The sequence below is a fragment of the Struthio camelus genome, chromosome 1, assembly GCF_040807025.1.
Source record: "Struthio camelus isolate bStrCam1 chromosome 1, bStrCam1.hap1, whole genome shotgun sequence".
Lineage (NCBI taxonomy): Eukaryota > Metazoa > Chordata > Aves > Struthioniformes > Struthionidae > Struthio > Struthio camelus.
Window position 1 is genome coordinate 219625260 of NC_090942.1, and position 19176 is coordinate 219644435.

Below are 19176 nucleotides of genomic sequence, written 5' to 3' on the forward strand. Positions count from 1 at the left end.
CCTTTGACTCTGTTCTGTATTGCGCTACATAACTCCGTTGACATCTATAGAGGCACACCTGGGCAGACCCCTTGTAAATGAGATCAGAATCTGGCTGTCTGACTTGCATGGATATCAGGAGTCCAAGCTGCAAAATCATCTTTGGGAACTGATCTGTGATATTCGCATCGCTTCCAGTAGATATTATGATATCATATTCAGAAGATTAAAGTTGCCCCATTTATGAGGCTGCATAAATACAGTATCAGACTTTTCTGCTCCTTGAGCTACTGCGCTCCATTCTTGGTTCCGGCTGAAATTTTTGAGCTCATTTTCTCTCCATGCTATAATCGCTTCTTTGTCTAAACATGCTTCATTTTTGAATTCCTCTTGCTAGCATTCCTAATATGTGTGGTTTAGGGTACTTGTTGACTGATTTATGCTGGGCTTGTGCAGCTCCTTTGGAAATGGAGCAGAGCACATTCCATCCACCTGCATAATAAAACCAGCCTGTACAGAGGAGGAGCGTTCAAACTGCGGTAGAAATAATTGCTACCTAAGTTTTGACTAAGTAATCTGTCTCTCCATAACGTGTTTTCATTGTCTAAGGCACTGTAAACATGCCTAGGAAGCAAACCTATGTGAAAAAAGTTTCTCATTATACCATTTAGGCTAGAGCTCTATGTCACTGCAAGCACCAAGAGACTATGGGATGAGGGAGAATTCCCACCCTGCACTTCTGAGCAAGTACTTTGATATAAATGCAGCAACCTCTTAATTTTGTCCCAACACCCAGAAAGTTGCAATATCAGACAAAAATCTCTGGGCTTGTTCCTCTTTTCCCTTTTGTTTTACAAGCAGCATAACTCTTTTTGCCTCATTACAGTAGATAACAATTTACAGAAGAGTAAATTGGGTCAGTTTAGGGTAAAACCCAGATACTGCCAGAAGCTCAGGTTGGTAATTTCGTTAGCGACACATGAGCTGGATTCCGCATCACTCTATAACTGGCTCGATGCCACAGTGTCCAAAGGAGCAGCAAGTTAGTTTTGGGTAGGGAAATGAGAACTTCTAGGTTGTTTGGAGGAAGAAGCCTAATAGTCACCCACCCCATCCTCACTCCTGTGGAGTACTTTTATATCGCCAGTAGTTCAAACCTGGCTCCTTGAGAAGTTAGAGAACAGAGTCTGCGTCGACCCATGAGAAAAGCATGGTGCCATTAATTCCTGTCTACCATCATCTACTGAGCTTGTAGGCATATCTGAACTGGATGGTCCTGTGCTTCGGTCCATTTGTGCTAATATATTCCAAATATTGGTTAAGTTTTTGTAGCATAGCAGTAATAAGGCAGCTTAAATAGCAAGTTCTCAGTTGTGTCTGGTGCACACTGTGCTGTGGGAGATTAAAAAGAAAATCGGAAAGTGACGGAGATTAAGATGATTCTGAATCCCTGTGTATAAGAGCGAGTCCCTTTTGTGCCTCTTATCTGCTGTTTGAAGTACTGTTACTTAAGCTCAGCATTAGGAAAAAAAAAAAAAATCTTTCTGAGGGAATGTGAGAAGCCATTTCAAAAGACGATGCCTCTCCAGTAAATAAAGCACAAAAGTTTCAGGTCAGCGCTGAAATGGTGGATGAGATGGAGTTGCACCCACAAGAAGGCTTGTTCATCCAGGAGGCTTTCAAATCTTGCCGCTGAGATAAAGAAGATCAAAGTGTTTAAGCATGTTGATCCACTACTGAGGAAAATTTAGTGCTAGCAACGCAGAGCAGCTGCAGTATAGCTAGCGTGTCTAAACTCACAGCAGGGAACTAATTGCTCCTATGGATATAGGTCTGCTTTACAAAAACGGGTCTGAAAGAACGTCGTTCCCATTCACAGAATGATGGAGATCCATTGATAACTGGTGAAATGCTGATCTAGAGTACGCAGTACGGTCAGGAGGCAAAGAGCAATAGGGATGAGCGTGGGCAAGGGCGGAAGGATGAGGATTCTCTGCTTTTGTTCACCTTCTATGATGCAGAAAAAAAAGATCCTATAAATTGACGCAAATTATAGCTTTTGCTTCAAGCCCTCCTTGAGACGCATTAAATAATGAAATGAAAGAGAATAGCTCAATGTCAGACCATAATGCTATTTGTACAACATATTGTGCATGTGTTTAGAAGGGAGAGAAGGTTATTGCTAGCAGAGAATTCAATTTTTTTTAAATAAAAACTGAAATGTTATTTTTATATAAATTATTAATTGGGCAGGGGATGGAGAGTAATGAGGTAGTTATATTAAAAAAAAAAAAAAAGTGGAATATTCCCAGTGCAATCACAGCTGTAAGATACTTATGACAAGTCTAGTTCAGAGCCTGCTACAGAATCCCACTCACTAAACAATTTTCTTCTTGCTTTCCCAGCATTCAACAGAGGGTATATTCCTGTTTAATGGGGGGGCTCCAGGTAGGAGGAAGGTCTGAAGCATAGGTTAGTGATGGGGCTTTTTCCACGAGCCAAAAGAAATTTGTTGCAAAGCTAGGAACTGAACGTGATTTTTTCCACCTGCATATGAATATTACGAGAGGTTTGGGTCCTTTTGTGTAGCTAATGCTTGAACGCCTGCTTTTTCTTATGCTGAGGGAAACTCAGAAAAGCACTGTGAATCTGATCCAGTGTCTTACATGTAAAAGAATAGCCCTTCCTATTCTTTTAAGTACACAGTAAGAAGTAAAGGTGGTGCAGCCACCCCACTCTTTCCGTGTGAGAAGGAGAAATATTTACCTCTGGGAGGAAATTAAATACTCTTACACTGAGTCATTATGGGATAGTACAGTATGCCAGTCTAGCTCCAACTTTTCAGACCTCATATCTGGTATTTGTAGTCCTTTTGATAACAGTAATTTCACTATTTGTATATATATATATACCTGCATATGTCCATGTACATAAGTATGTGTGTGTGTGTGTGTGTGTGTGTATATATTCACATATATATGTGTGTGTGTGTGTATTTATATGTATTTATATTTGTGTGTGTGTATGCATGTCCAGCCACGTAAGTAAAGTGCATGCTTTGGCTTTGATTAATACCACCTCATTCTTGGAGCTTTCTGAAAATACCTAAATAATTCACCCAGGGCTCCCAGGATAGGCAGTGGAGAGCGATAAAGGCATTCAGAGGCCAGAGACCTCTCCCATAAACACAAAAGAAAGCCCATTCACAGTTGTCAACTGGGGTCTCCCTTCAAACTTTGATTGCTCCTCTGCAGTGGAGACCCTTGTTAGAGCCATTCAAACATCAGTAGGCCACCAGTGGATTTTTACAACTTCCACAGAAATGCAGGAGATAAATTTTTCTGTGGTTTACTGAGAGGGAATCACAGCAAGCCTATGTTTGCTGCAGCATAAGGGCCAATGGGATAGGCCATTGGCGTGCTACAACTGGATGGGCAAAGCGTGTGGAGCAGTGCAGAGAATGAATACAGTTTTGGATGTATTCTCTGATGGGCTAAAGATTTGATTTGTGACTCGTCATGCCCTTTGAGATGTCCTAGGACACCCCACCCAGCCTCACTTTGCTGGTTGAGAAGGGTGAAGGTCTTCTTCAAGCCCAGTGTCATACCTGCCAGCCCAGGAGGTGTCTGGGGTAGCTGGTGACATCTTTCGGGGACATCAGGACCTCTAGTTAGCCCTAGGAGAGCCACTGCTCACACCTCTTTGGTGCCATCGTGTGTCTTGAAAGTGATCACATTGCTCTGCATGGACAGGTCGTGGCAGAGGCACGGCCAGGAGAGGGCATGTGAACAAGTCCTTACGTGGTCCACCTTGAACTTAACGTGGTCCACCTTGAATGCACCCTTTCCTGGCTCCAGATGTTACCCTGGCGAGTTCACTGTCCCAGGGAGCAAGTAGACAATAGCGAAGAGCATGTTCTCATGGCCCTCACGCACTGAGTTTCAGGAATGGGCTCTCCTCACCTCCCTTCACGTGGCACTGGTTTCACTAATGCGGCCATCTAAAACAGTAAATCAATTGCAAATTCAGGAATGGGTCCAGCAGTACCTTTCAGATACGATGTGCCTTCCAGCGGTGCAGAACTAGCTAACCCAGTCTACCTGTTGGTGCACTCCAGCAGCTATGTGACGTTTTGATTCCTGAGAAATAGTTTTTTAAAAATATGTTAAAAGATTATTTTACATCTATTTCTTGTGGCATTAATTTGTTACAACAGTTTTACTGGTAGCTTTTGATTTGTACATCTTGTTAATCATTGGACCCTGGCATTTTTTTATGCTTATTCTACTCTTAATAAATTTGCAAGCAGAGCTGTTTCTGTGGAATTTTTGCAGAGAATGTATTATCTGTGGCAAGTAGATTAGAATCATTGCAAAGATGTTGTAATTTTCCCCAAATCAAGCATTTTCAAGCCGAAATATGTCCAAATTCAGATGTATAAATAAACCACACAATGATGTATTAGCACATACAAGCTAATATGCAGGAGAGCTTACAGTCTATGGGAAATGTGAGGTGATTTGAACTAGCTTAGTCCGCAGCCACCAAACTTTGGTAGGATCAGGTTTTCCATTCTTGAGCTCAATAGCTGTGCTCCTATAAACTTCTCAATGTCACCTCACCCCCTAGCAAAAAATAGGGGTGGCAATTAACCTTCATTGCAAAGTATTTGAAGGGCTTTGGATTACAGGTCAGCATTGGATAAATGGAAAGGTTACTGCTTCCATTTAACAGCTTTAACGAAAAGTGTATTGCTGGTGAGATTTTGTTATATTGTTGGTGGAGTCTGTGCTAAAAGACCTGACGTCGTTACAGGACAACAATCTAGCAACAATTATAGAAATATCTGTTCTGAACGGGACGCATGCTGTGATGTGTTCGTAGGCAAAACAGAAATTCATTCTTCTACAAGGATATTTATAATATAGAATTCAAATGGGCCAGGAGAAATGATTTTTAGTTATGAGATAAACCCCACGGAAAAAATACATGTATTTTTTTCACAGGCGAAGCGGTAGCTGAAAAAATGACCTTGGAGCCAACGACAATTTTCTTTTTCAGAGTAGACTAGGAAAATATGTATTTTGGAGAGACCATTGCACAAAAGACATATTTTAATGTTTGAATTTAGTGATGTGGATTATGACCATTTCAAAGCAAATTTTGTGGTAAGCTCTGAAGAAAGGTTTCATATTTGCAGCAAAACTGGCTTTCTAAACTGCTTAGCAAGCCCTGATTAAATGGGTATGTTAATTTTAAACTATGAAAGTATATGATCACCTTCACTATGAGAAGCTGTTGCATTTTAGTATAATTGCTCAGCCAACCTAATTGAGAAATCTTAAGCTCAATGGACCAAATTCCCACAGCAGAAGCAGCTCAGTTAACATCGCTGTGCTTCAAGGCCACTTACACCGATGAAAATGCCCATTCTCTTTGTTCCAGTTGGCCGAAAGTGGATATTCTGACCTCAGGTTCTTCTGGCTTGACATAGTAAGTTATTTATCTGGCTCAATATCCTGATCAACTGGGATATTTTGAATAGTCTCATTATTGATATGCTACTTTGCTTTATCATTGTCAAGGCAGCATGACAATTATTGGCTGCAGGAGTAGATACTCTTTTCCCTTTGAAAGCATAACTTGGAGTGAGGTTCAAGGGCCATAACTTACGCATCTGAAAGTTAGACATCTGAATGAGTCTAGACTGATAGTTCTTTAACGTTTAGTATATAGATATCTATGGTTAGCTGAGATAAATCAGGTCTGTGATGACCAAAGTATATGCAGGTAAATGAGATAAAAATGAGAATAAACACAGAACACGATAGCCAACTTCTTGCACAGAGCATATCTGGTTTTAAATAAGGAAGAAGAGCTTGGTACACAAAGGGCGCAGGACACCGATTCTTTGATGAACACTGAAGTGCAATTCTGCGGAAGCTCAACAGCCGGACACATTCCACATCCTTTACTTCTGCTACCATTTCCCAGAAATCCAATTTTTCACATGAAATTATTACACACCGAGAAAATTATCTTAATTCTGCAAAACCTCCACTGCGTAGCCTTTTCCAGCCTACTCTGTAAACGTAGTCCTCCAACTGCTTAAAAAGCAGCCTCGCCCTTCTTAAAAAAAAATAACAGCAGAGATAAAGTACTGTGAAATGGCTCCTGCGACACAATTGGAACAGATTGCGATGTGCAAAACACTCACTCCTCTGGGAGCCATTCTTACTGATGAGGTTCAAAATTGAAGTGACGTGTGGGCTAAAAAGAAGAGGTGCTTCTTGAAAGAGCAGCTCTTCAGGCTTAGCTGTGTGTGCGGTTCCTCCCCCAGGGCTGCTCAGCCTGTACTCTAGATCCTCACTCTAATGGTCCTCCCCTGTTTCCTTTTTATCCAAATGAAGGACTGATAGCAATCCTGGAGGATACCCTTAACTCTTTCCCAACCGAATCAGTGCTGGGGGACGGTGGTACCTTCAGGCAAACCTCGTCACCTGCCGTGGGTTGGTTATGAAGGACCTCCCGCTAGATTTTGAAGTACTGCCTTCTCCTTGGTTTTTGAAGCCAAGGGCTGATTGTGTAGATAGATGATGATCGTGACAATAATTATAATAATTTGTTTTGCTGATGACAAGCTGTCAGTGTATGGCAATAAAATACTAGGCTGGAGCCAATAAATATTTCTATATTGGGTGTTAGATTGGTGTAAAAAGAAAGAATGTGCAGATCTGGAGCGGGTTTTTGATCTTGATGGGGACTCAGTCATTGTAAAGGCATATGCTGACTTAAAGAAAGACATCCTTTGACTCTGTTGAACCCAAAGAAACTCTCTTCTGCTCTTATTTATTGCCATTTGGAACGTACCTATGATCTCTGAATACACGATCCATGCTTTTCCTTTCTCCGTGGGGGAACAAAATAACGAGAGGTTTCCCTGTGAGCAGGGCTTCGTTTGGGAGGATGGTTTTCAGCTCATTCCTGCACACGCTGTCTCAGCTTCTTGCCTCGCTCCGTTTGGCTACTGCGTTCCGCAGCTAATCCCTAGTAATCATTTAGAGCAGATGGTGATAATGGAAAAAGAGATGGAGAGAATATGTGCAGCCCAGAAACAATTGGCAACGACAGTGACCAGTTTAAGTATGTATGTATTTATTTAATCCCGTTTGTGAGTAAGTGTCTCCGATTCATCAGTCTGTCTTCATTCAGCCAATGCGCTCCGAGGGACCGCTTAACTTCAGGCACACGTTTAAGCTCTGCTGACTTCAGTGAGACTTAAGCACACGCTTAATGGTAGACGTCTGGTTAAAGAATTATTCGGGGATGGGGTGGACTAAAGAATACATTTAAATACTTTGCTGCCTCCTCTGTCACCAACTCAACAGGCTGAGAGAGGCGGGATAACGGCGTCCCGAGTGGTCAGTCTGTAGGACCTTAGCAAGGGCATGCTCACGACCCCCCTTCCTGCCGCCTCCCATTGACAGCTCAGCCACCTATGGCCATTTCTTGTGCTGCTGAGGATGACACTAATTACTGCCATCTCCGGGGGAATGTTTTCTTGCAAAGCAGGCGCTGTTTCATTAGCAATTCAGTCAGTACCACTGCTAATTCAGGGGCATCTCGCCTGCTGTGAGTTAACCTAGGACGGACCAAAGCAGCAGGCAAGCAGTGAAAAGCTCTGCTGTCCATTTCCAGGGCTGAGTGCTGGTTAGACCCCCTCAGTCACTGCTTGAATATATGATACGTTTGGAAATCACATATCCAAAAAAACCCGAGCAAATAAACCCCAAAACAATCCAACCATCAAAAGCCTGGATTAAAGAACACAGATGGCAAGAAATTGTTCTTTCTTTGTGTGTGGTCCCTGATGCCAGTGCTTGTTTTCACAGCACTGATAATGAAACCGTTTTTATTTTTGGATGCTCTGTAGGGTACAATGTAATACATCAAAATAAATCATTGCGTCCTATGTCTGTTACAAATGAAAACTGATGCACCAAAAGTTAAGGTGGTTTGCTTTGACTAATCAGTGAATAATGCTAATCTTGCTAACAATGCTGAGGAAAGAAATGGTAGTGAAGGGGGAAATGCTGACTTGATACATAGATATATAAAGATTTGATGTGCTTACATAGCTTTATGGACGATAGTGTTTCAAGCAATGGGAAATTTCCAAGGTATGCGTGTGGTGAGGTAGACCCTTGGTACCTAGCAAAAAACCCAAGACTTTTAAGGTTAAATCAGTTGAATCTGTGCTTTAGTGGAGAAACTGTATGCCATTTTCCTCCCCCTATTTTCACATATGAAATGAATTTGATACAGCCTTTGTATTTGAAAAGGCGTCCATGTCAACTGCTGTGGAAAAGACTTCTGTCTGAATCAAGAGCATTAGCTTCAAGGCCACCCTTCTTCCTATAAGACAGGAAGTATCTGTGTGATAAATTAACCATGGGGGAATGCTAAGCCTTTAGTGAGAAGAACGATGCTCTGTTGAATTCAGCCTTTCATGTGAAAGCTGCTTGGGACTTTACTGAAAAGAATGTGTTAATCAAGAGAAAAGCATAATTACTGTCTTGTCAACAGACACAGGTAGGAAAGCTTGGTAAAAATGAGGTTGAAATGAACTCCAAAACCAGAGAAAAAGAGTTTTTTTGTAAGGCCTTTGGAGAACTTGCTTTACCCTGCACAGTGATTTATGACAATTGTAATCTCAGTCTTTCCATAATTAATATTGCTGGATGCTTCCTATTCAGATGAACGTTAATCATAACAACACAAATGGAGGTATTATTGCAGCTATGCCTCAGAGTTCATATTTCATATTGCGCCAAAGGTTCAATATTCAACGTCCTTCTCAAAGGAGCATTTGCATTGTATGGATAGATGAATGTGCACCAAAGGTAAAATAGCTGAATTAATATGAACCAGAATAATGTGTCTGGCTCATAGCTTCCCCTTTTCCCATTTGGCTGTAAGGTCCTGATTGTTCAGACTTTTTAAACCAATAATAAATTATTGCAATACACTGCTAATTACACCACACTGAAGTTGTGTAGAGTATAAACTGCAATAGTGATGGACTTAGATTAGTTTCTTATGCTTATTTTTGGCAACTCAAAGGCAATTCACTTCCAACTAGGCCGTCTTTAAAAGTTTAGAGTAAAATAATTTGTATTTTTTTCCTATTATGAGTATTACGGATAAACTTTTTGTTCTACATATCTTTTGGCACTTAATGAAAAAGGTAAAAACAACAATGCATATCAATTTACATATGTGTTTAAAATTATGAAGGTTGTTTATAAATGAATGAGAACTTTCAGTGTTCTCAATGCTTTTTACCTCTCTCAGTGTTTCTTTAGATTGTTTCTTAGTTCATAATTAGTTTCTTCAGGACTGATACTTCTGGAAATATTTCAACCTTTTCCTTTTTCCCTTGTCTTTTTCCTCTTTTGCATGAATTTTAATGAGGAGAGGGGGTGTCATTGTCATTGTTTTTTTCCTGAGACATTTATTTAAAAAGGCATAAACTTGAAAATTCTGAGAATATTTAAGGGATGATTCAAAAACATCAATTAACACTTCTGAAAGTAAACAACCCAAACAAAGTAAGGTCACGGCACAAATGCCTTTTCTAGCCCTTTTCCTTGTCGTGGAAAGGTGCTTTCTTCTTTCATCCAAAAGGGATGCAAATAGCATATTAAAACTGCCGTTATCAGGAGGTGGAGGAAGCTGTGCACGAGGATAGGCAAGACCCTTATTTTGGGGGAACAGATAAGTGCAGTCACTGAGCAGTGACTGGAGTGTAAATGTCAAAGACGGGCATCATCCTCTCTTGGTAGGAAAGGAGAGCAGTCCTTAGCTGGGCTACGTGTTTTGCAGATCTGGGTTCAAGTCAAACACAAACCACAGATATTATGGAGGTGAGGACCATGAAGGTATACCATGCAGAATCCTGACAGAGGGGAATGAACAGTTTATCCTCACCTCCTGATAATTTCTAAACCTCTCAGGAAAGCATCCTGGTGACTGATGGCCTCTTGTACTTTTGTTTTCCCTCTCGCTGAAGTGAACACCAGCAAGAGAGGAGACTCGCAAAATTAATTCAGATTGGCTTAGGTAAGGACCCTGTGATGTTGATTAAAAACCATCCACAGGGCTATTAACAAAGTGAGATAATAAATGAAATTGCATTGAATCGCATGAGTTTTCTAGTGGGGAACATCAGGGAGCAGTCTTGAGTCCAGTCTTCTTTAAACATCTTCATTCATTAGCCAGAAGACAGGGAAAGAGTACATGTTAATTAAAATCACAGATGATCTAAATTGGGAGGCATTGCGTAAATAAGCAAAGATAGATAGAGAGATTAGAAACCTTAGGCAGGAAATGACAAAATGAGTTGCAGCTTTGAAAAATGCATGTAAGGGTGAAATAATCTATATCGGGACACAATCAGCAGAGAGAAGGTTGCTCAAGAAGCAGAATTAATGGGAGGAAACTGAAGAATACGGCCCATGGAGTAAAAGGCCACCTAGCAGAGCAGCTATTTAAGGGTGGCCTCTGCACCTTCTCAGTGGAAAGGTTACTGTAGAGTCAAAATTCATTTACAGCTGGCAAAATTAAAAGGTTAATGCAGTTTTGGGGCATATATGTAGAAACAGGCTGCCAAGGAAAGAGATGGAAGCCCACCTCTGTAATAGCCTGCTACCACATCACTCAGGCTTAAATTTTATTTTCTACAGTTCTGCCAGACCCTGTGCACCAGGGTGCATGTAAGATACATGTATATTTAGCTAAATGGATCACCTGGTTACTGGCACTGGGTATGTGGCTTTCAATGCAGCCACCTGCCTCCAGCTGCTGTGGTATCTCCCCCACCATCCCCAGTCTCCATGGGTTTGTGGCTTGCCAAGACAAGGACAGAGCTCAGAGATGAGGCACAAGGCTAATGAGCTAACGACAAACACGTAGCATTTCAGAAGAGAAGAGAAACCGTGGTGCTGCACTATGAATGCACTTAGTGTGGGCCTGCTTTCAAAGAAGCTACTTTCTTTGAATCTCCAGCTTATGGGTTGACAGGCTTGTCACACATGCGAAGTTGCTTTTGAATTGGGGGTCTTTAATACTGCAAGCAACTCAGGTAACACAAATTTTATTGATGTGAGTGGAAACCATAAGAAGCATCCGTGTAAGATCTAAATCATTTCACTGTAACCAAAGTGAAAGATGTAAGGAGGGAAACTATTTAGGATATGATGACGTTAAAAAGTTCTTCCACCTTCTGCGAGTTGTAAAACCACACAACAGAAAGGGAATAACTGCGACAATATTAAGAAACCCCTGAAATTACAACAGAGGAGCTGGTAAATTATTCTCTTGGCAGAGGGATGGCTATTTACACAGTTAGCCAAGGATGGGCACTTAATTATAACGGCTGTACAGAAAGCCTTAGTGGTTTTTTAACAAATGTACTTGCTTCTGTGGGATGAATAAGCGTACCTTGATATGACGCTGATGGTGACATGATGCTAAGAATCACATATGTTTAGATGACAGTTTTATGTACCTTGTCTACGTAGCAGTTGTCTTTAATTGTTCTAGTATAGTATATAAAGTTAAAAAATATATACTAAACAAAACACTGATTTTTTTTTGTCTATATCTTTTAACAGGTAGACTGAGACTAGTCCAAGCCCATGTTATAACTGTATACTGCAAGAAGTATTTGATGGATTATTCCTAGATACTTCAAAGAAGGTCAATACTAAAAGTGAGTATTAATCCCATTGTCTGCAATATTTTAATTTATGTTAGGTTTCTGTTTAAAATCAAATTACAGTAGTTGTAATGTTTCTTGTACGGATTTCTCTGATTGGAGTCATGAGGAATTTCACTACTTTCTTAGAAATTATCTATTATTATTCTGTGTTTATTATGATTATCTAATAAGGTTAATTTCCATTTCTGTCAAACTCAAGGGTCCTAATCAAGGACTCACTTTTTCTGCACCAGGCACTCTGGAAACAGACATTTCCTGCATGAAATGACTTTCAATCTAGGGAACAAACCAGAAACCACAGATAGTGACAGGCAAATGGGAGAGCCATGGATGCAAAGAGAGCGCTGGTCAGTATGACAAGCAATCCTAATAGCACATCTGTACCCTAACCAAAAGTTGTAATCCTGATTATGAACCAATACTTAAATGGAATTGAAGCAGAGTTATGTTGACTTGCAATGTGGAATGGGAGCAGTTAGTGAACACCAGTGCCTTAATCACCACTGCAGTACAGATACGGGCATAAATAATAGGAGGCAGCCCCCTAAAATCAGTATGAATTTACTGGGAAATCAGAGCTTGTCTTATGTGTACATATACATGTATATGTATGTATAGGGCAAGATATATGTGCATGTCTAGCCTACTCAAATGAAATATATCGTATGCTGGGGTTTGGGTTCTTTGGAAGTATTAGAGCTGGTATGTGTTGAAATCGTGTGTCTGTAACACCCCTTCAAGTTCAACCAGGATTCATAAAGTTGAGCCCCGAGAAAGGTTTTGCTGCAAGATAAAGACTATGCATCAAAGGAAAGATAGAGAGGTGAGAAATTGTCAGAAAAATGAAGTTTTGGAAATAAGATTTTCACGTTATATGTAACTGTAACGAGGTGCTAGCTTAACAGCAAACTGAATGAAGTGAGGAAAGGGAGAGGAAATCTCTCGAATAATTAACTCCCCAAATTGCTGGGAGTCACTGAAGACCACAAGCTCTGTTTGGAAAGTGATGGGTAAGCTGGCAGAACACATCCAGACAGTCTTCTACTGAAGGCGAATTCTTACTTGTCATCTACAGGATTGTCTGTTGTTGTTTTTTGTTTGTTTGGTTTGTTTTAATTTGCTACTCATTTTGTCTAAATACTGATACATTTAGTCACCGTTTTGCTGCCGGGTGATCTGGTCAGCAACCAAAGGTCAGAGGGCTAATAATCGGCCCTCAATCAATTAATTAAATCAGTTAATTTCAGCGGCAACAGTATTGGGGCTTTGGCACTGTGGTCTGTCTCTCTTAAAGGACCGTTAGCGCACCCATCTTAGCAGTAGGCTAAGGGTATCCGTGCTGCTCTATAATATAACAGAGTATTGAAGATATCCCAGAGTGAGCTTGGTAGTAGCACAGCTGCGATAGCGAATTTATCCTGGTTCTTGGTTCTGCTATGCTGGTTCCTCTTTCCAGGTTTTAAGGTAAAGCGCTGCTGGCTGGTCAAGTATGCTACCTGATAAAGGCCACTGGCAAAAGACAGAGTGCTCTTCAGCCAGCTTCTTTGCTTTGGGGCAGCCAATGTTCATCTGGACCCAGGCTGATTCTCAGAGGTGCTGCTCAGTTGCAGCCCTCAACGGCAACCATGGTTTATTGCTGAACATCACAACGTTTTTCACTCAGTTGAGAAGAGATGGCATTAGCTGGCTGGCATGAGGTATCCTAGCTTGAAAACACTAGCTGTTGTTCTAGGCTTTCCGGACGTTATCCAGGGCTGCATCCTGTGTGCTCTTTTCCCATCTAAACTATATTTTCCCGTTACTACTCCATGAGGCAACCCATATATGTTTTGGGATGCTTACAAGCAAAACACTTTATATGAATAAGCTTTTGAAGGTTCATTCTTTTTTGTCCAGCTAATGTTAATTAGAAGCTGCTGTGATTGGCTGGACAATGTGTACAACTTTTTAAATTTCCTTAAGTCCCGTGTTTTCTTAGACTCGGTCTACCGGTCATAGGATCGTCATGGCATATCTTCTTGTTTATACTGTAAATCGAAGATAAGCATCTTTATATATAGTATAAGTATATATAGTATAAGGATATATATATAACTATATATATAACTATAACTATATTATATATATAGATATAGTTATATCATCTAAGACATTGGGCTAGCAATGTGTTTGAAGCCTCCAGGTGCTACAGCTATAGAGTTGTTATGTAATAACAAGGAGCTGCTCGTTCTTGTATGAGGCATCTTGTTTCAATCCGCAATTTACACAGAGGTTCATTTAAAATGCTCTATTTATTTGAATCAATCTGTCATGCAACGTTAATTAGGTGTTAATTGATACGTATTTCTCCGAGGCACCAGATCATCATTTCTCTTGAATAATCTCAGAAGTTTGGCGCAAGATACCGAGGGAAGGATGAAATAGGCTTGTCTTCCTGACTATTAGAGGAATTATTTATTTATTTATGCTTTCATTCACTTATTTATTTTTGCTGTCAAGTGCATCAGTCTCCATAATGCCATCCCCTCCCATTATTTCCTAGAGGAGAAATTGGCAAAACAATAGGAAGGATGTAATCAGTAACTTCTCTGTGGGGTGTGCGGCAACGTGGGTGAAGAAACCAGTACGAAATCAGAAGTTTAAGAAGAGAACTGTTTGTATGTTGTCAATGAATCATTTCCTCCCTGTTTAGATCTGAGAGTGAATTGCAGCTGTATTTCTTGGACACGTTAGATTTTGTTTTTTCTTTTGCTGTGCTTCAGGAAGCTATTTTCAGCCGAGGTTTCGTTCCTCCTGTTGAGACATGCAGGAGATGTAATCTCACATGCTCTAAAGAACTGATATGCAACAGCAGTGCCATAACAAAGATGCAGTCATTACATTGTCTGGAAAAAGAGGTAACTGTATAGCAGTGGAACTGCACTCAGCTGTGCGTACAGGCTATCTCAGAGAAATCTTCCCTTGAGGATACTTTTTGTTTACCTCCTTGAAGGCTTAATAACATGCCATGATAGCACAGCATCTTCCTCTGGAAACCACAGGGAGCAGTAATGATACACACCTAACCCACAGCCTGCACAGCTCGACATCATTTACCAATACCACCCACCTCCATGAACAGTATGGTTTATCCACGTACTCTAGTGTGGTTTCACTGCTTTCAGGACCTTACTGGGCTTCTTGCAGGGTGCCTTTACATATTTCTGCATGATCCTGCAATAAACATTACAGACAGATCTAACAGGTCTGGTGTGGCTTGCGTATGGCCAACACAGCTGATATATCAAGGCATTATAACCACAGTCGGTGACACTGGACACTGTTGGGAACTAGTAGGAGACTTTGAGCCCATTTTGCTTTTGCTCATCCGTGTAGGCCAAGATAAACTCTTTCAGTCCTCAATGAAGCTTTCAGATGCTCCAGCTGTCCCAGGCTAGACTTGGTTTAATTTGCAGATTCCACTTAGAAGTTGGCTGGTAAGGTGGGGAAGATGGTGGGGAAAAGGGAGTGAAACTTGCTTTGGGGCATGTAAACACCAGTCACTGTTCTCCAGGAGAGCACAAAATGTTTCTGTATGAAACGTTCTGGGGTTAAGAAGCCACTAAACATCATAAGGCAAAGCAAACAGGAGGATGTTAGGAGCATTCATCAGCAGGCTAACCCGAAACAAAGAAGTTTGCAAAAATAAAGGAAAGTGAGATAAATGATCTCTCCTCACGTGGTAGAGGAAAGCACCCCTAAGCACAGCTGCTACAAAACTGGCATGTGCTTAGCTATGAGCCTGTGAGTAGTCCATTTAAGTCCTACTGTTAAGCATAGGCTTAAATAAGGAAGGCAACTGTAAGTATATTTAGGTGAGGCTCTTGCATATAACTAGAATTCCAAGGCATTATTGTCTAGGTAACAGTGGTGAAAGTAGTAATAAAAGCAGTAGTATTATCAGTGATAATAAGGTGTAGTCAGAAATCTGGTAAGGTCTATGTGCCTTTGAAACGGGGCGCTCACCTTCTTCACTGCATGACTGGATTAAGACTATTTTTCTGCAATACAGGACATGGAGATATGACTTTTATCTAGTTGGACAAAGTAGCAGTTCCTTCAGCACATTTAACTTGTTAGTAGAAAGGGACAGTTTGGCCTAGCTAAAAGTACTATCCTGAACATTTATTATTAGCAGTACACCAAATCTGTCCTCACTGGGAAAAAAAAAAGAGATTAGATTTTAATATGGAGATGAGCACCTCTGAATCTGGACCAGAAAAGGCAAGTAGCAGTATGTGGCAGACCTCACAAGGATCTTTCCAACCTAAGTGGAAACAAGAAATAGGAGAAATAGGACAAGTTCCTATGAGAACTGCAGCCTAGGTATGCAGAATCGAAAAGCTGGAGAAACGTCTCTCTGAGCTGGACATCTGGCTCAAGGAGGTTTGCGCATTGACGCATGATGAAAACAATTTGTTTTCTCCCAGGATTGCTAGCAATTATGTGCTAGTAGGGAGGAGAAAGAGGGTGCATGCCTAAGGCATGCACTCAGATTTGCAGAGCATTCAGTCCCTTCAGAAAAATAAAAATTAGCTTGGCTGGCCTCATACAGGATTGTTGCCCTATTCACGGTAAGCACACAGTTCACCTGCTAGCCTCTGTTTTAAACCTCAGCGCTGGAGAGAATTGGCACTTTTAAGTACAATTACCAGGCACTAAGATGTTGTTCTTCTGTCAGTCCCATCAAGGACAGAAAAGTGGAGGCTGCCTCAGGAACGTTTTCAAACGGGCAAATGTGGAATAATCTGCCTAGTTTTATAGGCTCTTAACTCACGTTGGAACATGCGTAAAAGACTCCAGCTGTGTTGGGTAGTGCTCCGCTGCTGTATTTGCTCCCAGTAAGACTCAGCCACTCTGCTAAGGATGCTCATGAAAAGTCCTTGCTCCCTGTAGACCGTGCACCCTGCACTCGTGGATGGTGGCCTTGATGAGGTGAAAGGACCTTTTAGCACTCCTCCTACACACTTACAAAGTGAGGCCATCCATGACCCGTAGAGTCTGAGAATCATTTTTAGGCTTTCATTTACCTATGTGGTGTTTCTGAGTTTTTATTTTTTTTATTTTTATTTTTTTTGCCTTTCAATGGTGTAACGTTTGTCAGGGATAAAATTTACAGGAGTAAAGCCCATCAAAACCTCAATAACATGTCCTCCATAGCTTGAAATTATTTTTGGTCCTTTCCATCCCAGCTGTCCCCCTGCAGGTTTCATCTCTGTGATGGGAGAGGGAGATTTGCTCGTCCTACTCCATTCCTCACAGAGCAGCTCCTAGGTGTTACAAGAGGAGAGGCACAGAGGAAATACTGAGTTTTTGTAGTGAAATGCGTTGGAACAATTTCCACATCGTTCCCTGTTGTTTGAACCTCTATGATCTCTTTAACCAATTCCTTGGTGGACAGTCAGCACATTTAACCCACAGTCAGAAGCTGCCAAAATCTGAGAATGGACCTGCTGACAGGTGTGCAGGTAGGACTGGTTTCCCTATTTGCATTTGCCTTGCTCATTTAGAGATCTGCTCCAGCTGGCTCTTGGAGAGATGACATTGTGTCTCTACTCTCCTTGGCACTGACCAACTGCGGCAAAAGCAAAAAGCATACGTGCAGCGACAAAAGTAGAAAACACATATGCAGTGGTATTGTTTTCTGTTCGGACAGTAACACTGTGTAGCTGCAGCACTGAGCTTTCCAGGGAAGAGAGCAAGCAGGGGGGAGGCCAAAGAGCTAATGGCATCCTAAAAACCGTTTCACTGGGTATTACTCTTTTAACTCACTTTGGAAATGAACTGGATTAATAAAGTCCATGCAATGAGTGTAAAACTGAACAGCTTACAAACATTAATGTTGAGACTTGCTGGCAGTAGCTTGGGGCAGCAGGAAGGTTACCTCAACTTTCTGTGGCACCTCTACAAGGAGTATTCTCCTGGTTGTGTTGGCACATCGGGTTCCCCTTCACCAAAATACAGTTATCTGGGCGTGTAGCACATGAAGACAAAGCCGCGGAATATCCCAAAGGGGGAAAAAAAGGTTTGCTTTTTTGTTTGTTTTCTTGTTCAGTTTTGTAATGCTTGTAGTTGCATGCAGAGAGCAAAGTGAGGGATTCAACTGGGGCATGTGCTGCTTCGTGATGGCATGACTTGCTGAAGTGATAAAATGCATGACGTTCCCTGACACATGCATATTCTTAGTAGCTGCTGATGAGGCAGGATGAGTGGTAGTGCAAATGTTTGCTAACTTAGGGATGGCTTCTGATACGAGAGGTATGCACAGCTATCTTTGAAGTTTGTAATAGCCTGGCACATATGTAACTGGGATCAGCAGTGGGTGTTCATTCTCCAAGGACACCTCAAAGGTTATGTCAAAAAAAAATAAAAAATCCTAAGTGCAATATCATGGGAACCCTCTCCAAGTTTTGGCCATCTTTGAGTGCTGAAGGTCCATATGGACCTAGGTGTTGTAGGAATTTATGTGTTGGTTATAGATACGGAATATTCTGCACCAAGACAGGGATTAGGGAGCTGAACTCTGGGCACCAGTTCAAGGGTCGTCTTCTTTCCCCTGAAATGTTTTTTACATTGTCATGCCAGAGGAATCGTAGTGGAATTGTCAAGTTTATGGCTTTCTGACACAGCTTGAGCTTTCGGGGTAGACACCTGTGTCTTTTGTCATCTTCTTTGACCTTTCCTTTATTTTTCCAGGCTTGCATCCAAACCCCTCAAGTGCATTTTGAGTCTTGAGTCAGTTACTCCCCAGTGAGAAAAAATGTATTTAGAAAATCATCCAGAGACCGAGGTCATACATTTAGAAAAACACTCAACTTCTGCTCACCAAGCCCTGGGCCACTCGTGCCTTTTTTTTCTTTATGCTCTTGACAAGAATTTTCTTAAGAGAAGGTAGCTGGCCCTCTGGATTAATAACAATTCTCTTTTCTGTGCCTTTCTATTAGATGAGGATACTAATAGTAAAAGGGAGATAATTGTGCTGTAATTGGGCTGTGCTTGTTCAAAGAGGGAGGAGGCAGGGGGTGCCTTTTAGTTCCCATGGCCTTCTAGATAAGTTTCCACATAATGCCAATTAAGAGCAAAATAAAGAGTATGCAAAACAGATGACAACTGCTGCTCAACAGGAATAATTCTTTTGTGACTAAAACAATGGTGTCTTCAACTGAGGGTGTGCCTTTTACTGCTGTAGTTTCCCTTGATTTTTACTGCATAAGATTATTTTGCATAAGATTTGCTGCTGAGAGGACTTAGTGTAGAAAGGTTTAAAAAGAATGCAACAGTGGGAGCCTTCCAATTGTCTCTGTGTGTGTGTGTGTGTGTGTGTGTGTGTATGTGTGTGTATGTGTGTGTATGTGTGTGTATGCTCGCCAAAAGCA

General features: G+C 41.2%; 1 protein-coding gene across 2 annotated transcripts in view; it reads left to right on the forward strand.

Annotated features, from left to right (window-relative positions):
- Nucleotides 1–11674: 11674 nt before the first annotated feature.
- Nucleotides 11675–19176, forward strand: part of TENM4 (teneurin transmembrane protein 4) — a 394575-nt gene continuing 387073 nt past the window's right edge. For both annotated transcript variants that reach the window (XM_068930642.1, XM_068930643.1), the window contains exon 1: nucleotides 11675–11752. The gene's annotated coding sequence lies outside the window, so the exon portion shown is untranslated. The remainder of the gene's footprint in view (nucleotides 11753–19176) is intronic.